The sequence below is a fragment of the Macrosteles quadrilineatus genome, unplaced genomic scaffold, assembly GCF_028750875.1.
Source record: "Macrosteles quadrilineatus isolate MER2022 unplaced genomic scaffold, UCM_ALF_1.0 Scaffold_3__2_contigs__length_128488019, whole genome shotgun sequence".
Classification (NCBI taxonomy): Eukaryota; Metazoa; Arthropoda; class Insecta; order Hemiptera; family Cicadellidae; genus Macrosteles; species Macrosteles quadrilineatus.
The window spans coordinates 74,338,783-74,344,231 of record NW_026542596.1 but is presented as its reverse complement, the minus strand read 5'-3'; the positions used below and the strand labels follow the sequence as shown (position 1 = coordinate 74,344,231).

Sequence of the window (5,449 nt, the reverse complement as noted above, 5' to 3'; positions counted from 1 at the left end):
TTTGACGTTGTTTGGAATTCACATTTTTTCGTGTAATCATATTCACTCGCCAGAGAGGTAAAAAACTTACACACTGTACACAAAATTTGTGTGTGCCTTTATAGGCTAAACACTGATTTATTTAATGTCAATTTGACAAAATACTAAATCTACAAATCCTACACTATTGTATCAAAAATACTGTATACAAAATATCAAATTAAAACAAAAATAAATCACAACATATATCAATAACAATCCCCAATACTATGACGATATATCGTCTTAATTAAGACGATATAGATTGCCTAAAGCAACTACCACTATATATATATATAGTAGTATTTATATATTGGCAACCTTTAACTCCAGGTCAAGGCCTCGTAGAATTTGGCAACGTTGGAAGTAGAGTGTTATCCAGCGCTAGACGTCCCATAAGATAACATAGGAGGCAAAGGTGACGCCAGTTCATTAAATCGTGTATTAATAAAATAGAAAATAAAACATTTAGAATTGGAAAGCGAAACAATATTTAAATTGAAAATCTATTTTTGTACATTTAAAGTAATGTCAATGTTGTCTTTGTCATAGACAGTAACCAAGATAAAATGCACAATTACCATTAGCTGCCTCCAAACAAAACACATGATACGACCCTAAGGTAAACGCACCAGTAGCTGACAGTATAAGAAACTATACGCACTTAATAATCTGTGGTTTTGAATAAATAGGAACTAAAGAGATATTACGGATTTTATGTGATTCTAAATTTAGCGTAGTTTTAAAATTTGTCATACAAAAAGGGTTTTTTAAATGTATTTTACAACATTTTTAAACTTAATTCAACCTTTGTACGTGTTCCAGTGGCTGACAGTGAAAAAATTGCTTGTACCAGTAGCTGACTGTCATCAATTGTCCCAGTAGCTGACACTGGAGCTATAAATGTACTAGCTGCTAAACCTAAGGGTTTTATAATTTATAAGACGAATAAAATCTAACTTAATAATTAAATTATAAATCATGTAAAACGTTATTAAAAAAAATCCTATTTTAAAATAAAAAATATTTACATTAAAACAATATATATATTATATATATATTTAAAAAATATACAATTTTTTAAGATAATTTGGCTTATTAATTAAATACCAATTTTTAAGAGACCACATTATAATGTAAAGAAACTCAAACTGTCAGCTTCTGGAGCACTGTCAGCTACTGGTGCATTTACCTTACTTGCGATGTTGCCACTTCAAAGGTGACGGCCAGGGGCCCATTTCATGATAAAGTACAAACTAATATTATCTGTAAATCAGCTGATCGCCCTATGCAAATTTAATGGAAATTACAAGTTAATTATGAAATAGGCCCCTGGAGTTACTGTAAAGATTGATTAAAGATGGCCGTGGTAAACAGGTACGGTAAATATTAAAATTATATAAAAATAAAATAATATTATTAAGCTGACGTGCAGGAATTATCATCAACATATCTTATAGCGTGCCTTTTCTAACTGGTAAAATTAAACTCATTAAAGGCTGTGAAGTGAAGCACAGTGAAGTGTGAACTGAATTTGAATATCAGCTCCAGCTGGCTAAAAAAAAGCTCTACAGCTGATGTGCCAGTAGATAGATTTCGTCTGCACTGCATTGCCGTTGCTGATAGCATTGCAATCGCAATCCTGGGAAAGGTGGAAAGGTTTATTTTCGTCGCGTAGGTCAAGTTGTGTTGTTAACATTATATTATAACTGTGAAGTTGTATTGTTGAACAATAATGCACGAAAACTTAATCATTTAGACTCATCGCTTCAATGTCATCAGGTAATTTTAAATAATTAAACCTTACCCTTATTTCAAACGAAAAGTAGGCCCAAGTTAGTTACTGTATAGCCTAGGCTAAGACCTCTCTTCAGTTGAGTTGAGTTAAACAAGGCTATGCTTGGAAGATAAGCTCATTCTAGTTTGCTGTTCCTTTTTATTTTTTAGATTTAAGAGTTCCCATCATTTAACTTATCTAAGGCGTATACCAACCCCCAACCTATCCATGTAAAATGACCATGTTCAATGAGACTTACGACTTACAGTCAGGTAACTTAATAGGCTACGGTGTAATAACTTACATATGTTAATTTGTTAAGGGGCAAAGTATTGAATCAATCTAACTTATTTCAATAGAAAACATTAACCAACTTATTCAAGCTTAAAATTACTTAGGCCATATTTGTTTAACTTAACACATATTTATTTCATGGGCAGCCCATTTAACTTATTACAGAATATTATCGATCAACACAAAGCATTTTGTTTGGTGAAAAGATAGGTAACATTAACTTAGTGGAGTTAGATGACTGACTTGTTAAACTAAGTTAGGTACTTAGTTAATCACAACACAACACGGTTACATTATTTTAGTTTATTTTACACAACACAAATAAATAAATAAAGTAGAACCCCTCATATCTGGCCTCGGTTTTCCAGTCCTCTGTTTATTTGGTCACTTCCTGGAATCGATAGCCAAAATATTTCCGATGGCTTAAAACTTGACCGTGTAGTTTCCTAGATTCGAGTCTTCTGACGGTTTAAATCTGTTTGTATAAATTTGTTTTGTATTCACAATTCATTTGACTAGTAGGTCCAACCTCTAAACAATTAGTTTAGACAAAGAAGTAAGGTAATAGGACACATTCAATGGCAGGCCTACACTGGATGTGGTGTTAAGCACTAGTCGATAGTGTCTAGGAACAAGTCCAACAACGCCTCCATGTGGAGCTACTATACTCACGGTGTAGGAAGACCATGCGGCCTGTGGGATCAGAAATTACCTCGCAGTGCTCGTTGCTCAGGCTCTTCCTTGTTGGTCTCTAAGTGTATTTCCTGCACCATATACTAGATATGAAAGCGCACTGTTGTCTCATAAAGCACTCTGTTTCCTCTGTAGGTAGGCCCACCTTATACTTCTCTGGGCGTTTATTATTTTCAGTACGGTTAGTACAGTAGTGTGCCTATTAGGCTAATTGTTATGTTTTGTCAAGTATTGAGTATTGTCACATTGTGTTGCAGTTTTGTTTTTATGCACACTAACATAGGCCAATGAAAAAATTAGTGTGTCAAAATGAAAACTTAACGCGTTGGCAGTGGCTCAAAAAGTGAACGGATTTGAACATAGCAATTTGAAAAATCTGGCTTAAATATGTCTTGCATTAAACATGGGGAAAAGCAGGGCTAATGATTAACTTAGTGTTTTATAAAAAAAAAACTGATGGGTTTTTTACTCAAATCAAGACTGAAAAGATTTGACTAAACACCGTTAGGCCTACTAACAAAAACCACAAGCTAGATGGTTGATGATGCTTTGTGGCTGTGATTCTTACAACAGGGAAGAAGGGCACTCCTGTTTCAGGACCAATCTAGCCTAAAAAGAGAAGTCCATTATTTTACATCATCAATATCGAAAGAAAAAAAATAATACAATAAGAGAAGCTTGTCCCAGATCAAATTTACAACATGAACGAGACTAGGCTGAATTTCAAAGGTTGCCACAAAAGATATTCTCGGTTGAAGTCAAGTTCAACTCCAGGGTTCAATTTAAACAAAGAGACAAATGAGAACACTTGCCCTGTGTTTGAATGCATCGGGAGCCTAAGCTCACGCTTTTGGTCATCAGTAAATCCCAGTTCTCTTCCTTTGATTTATCATCCTCAGAAATTAGCGTTGATTGAATCATACATTTTCATTGACTGGTTCGCAAATAAATCTATTCTTAGATTCTAGAGATTCCTTAAGGAGTATAAATGCCAGAATAAGCTATTTCATTGCTTAACAACGCTGGAACCTATCACACACCATCATTTGATTATGACGATTCGCTCAGTATAAAATTTATTTTTCTGCCTGCAAAAGCCGCAGGTTTTATCGAAACTATGAATCAGGATCTGATAGAATGTTTTATAAATCGGTATTGGCGCAAACTTCTGTCAGAGATTTGAGAGAAAATGGATATACTGACAGTGTGGATCTTCTCTCAGCTATCAAAGGAATTAACATAAAGGATATCAAGAAATTCCTAGAAAATTATTCAAGTCTTAGCGAAAGGCCTGGTTAGATATTAAGGACTTAGTCAAAGGCGCAGTGAATGAAGATTTGGCCCATGTAGCATATTTAAACACCCAGATAATTGTAATATTGAACTTATAAATGAATGAATGAATGAATGATATTGCCACAAAACGTACAGAATATTACAGGATGTATGTACAGGTGCTTCGTCATAAATAAAATTGTCCTTATAGAAGTCGTCTCTTTCCTTCTAGGTTAAATACATTTTAAAATCGTTAACAAAAAATGTACTGGCCTATGTCTAAATGGCCTGAGTCACCAGAGCTCTGACTGCTTTCTTGAATTTTAAATAACTAGGCTATGTGTTATGACAAGAATAATTGATTTAACTCAATTCAGTCATTTATCAGTTATACTGTAGATCACTGTTGATTTATCAGTTATACTGCGAATCACAAAGCTTTGATTTTTATTTTTGGACCGTTGATTTATCTTACTGCAGATCACAAAGCTTTGATTTTATATTGTTGGACCGTTGATTTATCAGTTATACTGTAGACCAATAGCTTTAATTTTTTTATTGTTGGACCGTTGATTTATCAGTTATACTTTGGATCACAAAGCTTTGATTTTTTATTGTTGGACCATTGATTTATCAGTTTAAACTGCAGATCACAAAGCTTTGATTTTTTATTGTTGGACCGTTGATTTATCAGCTATACTGCAGATCACAATGCTTTGATTTTTTATGGTTGGAACGTTGATTTATCGATAATATGAGCTGCAGATCACAAAGCTTTTATTTTTTATTTTTTGACCGTTGAATTATCAGTTATACTGCAGATCACAAATCTTTGATTTTATATTGTTGGACCTTTGATTTATCAGTTATACTGCAGATCACAAATCTTTGATTTTTCATTGTTTGGCCTGCTGGACTGTTGTTTATCAGTTATATACTGCTGATCACAACGCTTTGAATTTTTATTGTTGGACCATTGATTTATCAGTTATACTGCAGATCACAAAGCTTTGATTTTTTATTTTTGGACCGTTGATTTATCAGTGATACTGCAGACCACGAATCTTTGATTTTATATTGTTGGACCGTTGATTTATCAGTGATACTGCAGATCACAATGCTTTGATTTTTTATGGTTGGAACGTTGATTTATCGATAATATGAGCTGCAGATCACAAAGCTTTTATTTTTTATTTTTTGACCGTTGAATTATCAGTTATACTGCAGATCACAAATCTTTGATTTTATATTGTTGGACCTTTGATTTATCAGTTATACTGCAGATCACAAATCTTTGATTTTTCATTGTTTGGCCTGCTGGACTGTTGTTTATCAGTTATATACTGCTGATCACAACGCTTTGAATTTTTATTGTTGGACCATTGATTTATC

At 33.5% G+C, this 5,449-nt stretch overlaps 1 protein-coding gene across 2 annotated transcripts in view; it reads left to right on the top strand.

Moving 5' to 3' along the window:
• The first annotated feature begins 1,641 nt into the window (after nt 1–1,641).
• The window catches only part of LOC128988678 (uncharacterized), a 65,294-nt gene continuing 61,486 nt past the window's right edge, over nt 1,642–5,449 (top strand). For both annotated transcript variants that reach the window (XM_054410197.1, XM_054410196.1), the window contains exon 1: nt 1,642–1,800. The gene's annotated coding sequence lies outside the window, so the exon portion shown is untranslated. The remainder of the gene's footprint in view (nt 1,801–5,449) is intronic.